This window comes from Alligator sinensis, unplaced genomic scaffold (assembly GCF_000455745.1).
Source record: "Alligator sinensis unplaced genomic scaffold, ASM45574v1 scaffold1065_1, whole genome shotgun sequence".
Taxonomy (NCBI): Eukaryota; Metazoa; Chordata; order Crocodylia; family Alligatoridae; genus Alligator; species Alligator sinensis.
In genome coordinates, this window is record NW_005842812.1 from 16,659 (window position 1) to 17,808 (window position 1,150).

Sequence of the window (1,150 nt, forward strand, 5' to 3'; positions counted from 1 at the left end):
TGGGGTGGGAGGTGTCTTGTGGGCCGCTGGTGGGGGGGTCTGTTGAGTGGGGCTGGTGCCTCCTGTGCTAGGGGTGGGGGGGTCTTGGGTGGGCTGCGGTTGAGGGTGGGGCGGATGCCAGGGCTGGTTGGAGGGGTCAGGACAGGCTCTAATTGCCTCCCTCAGCCCCCAGGCTTGCCCCCACCTGCCCTACAGATGGTCTGGCAGGGCAGATCTGCCCCCTCCCCCTGGCCATCCCCAGGGTCACACCAGACTTTGACCTGACCCAGGGCCCTTCTCACCCTCTGGGGGCATTGGGGCATCAGCAGAGACCCCTCCACATACCCCAGAGCACACCGCAGCCCCAAGTCTGTGTACAGCTGGGTGTGGGCACAGGGCACTTGGGGCGCGGGGGGGGGGGGGGCGGGGGGGGGGGGAAGGGGTCCTCCCAGTGGCCTCTAGGAGCCTGGGTGCGAGAGGTTCATGGGGTGGCCTGCCCTGGGTATCAGATGACCCGTGATAACTGCCTGTGTGCCCACACGCACCCTGGGGCGGGGGGCTGCAGCAGCCATGCAGCCTTGCTCAGCGCCACGTCCCTGGGTGACGAGCGAGCGCGTGGCCCTTCCCGTGATGTGGCCTGGCCTGCCCACTCTGCCCGCGCCCCCGCACCTGAGGAAATGCTGGGTAATGTTTAACCCGGGCATTGCGACACCCCCTGCAGTGGCTGTCTGGCCTGGGCAGGAGAGTGGCCTGAGCAGCCTACCAGGAGGAGCCCACAGGGTGGGTGAATGCAGCCCAGCCCCACAGCCGCCTGCCCCCGGGTGCCTGGGAGCTGGCACCAGGCCCTGCCAGATGCCCCAGGCCTGCAGAGCTGGGGGACAGAGGCTGGGCTCGCCCCCGGACCCTGCTCCAAAGCCTTTCCGGCCCTGGGTTGGCCCTGATAAGGGTCCTGGGGAGCGGTATCTGGGCTGGTGCTGGGGAGGGAAATTCCCTGAGCTGAGTCAGGGGCTGGGGGGCCACCAGGACTCCTGGGGTCCCGTCCCGGCTGGGGCAGGGCACACGCGGGCCAGGCACCAGGACTCCTGGGGTCCCGTCCCGGCTGGGGCAGGGCACACGCGGGCCAGGCACCAGGACTCCTGGGGTCCCGTCCCGGCTCGGGCAGGGCACACGC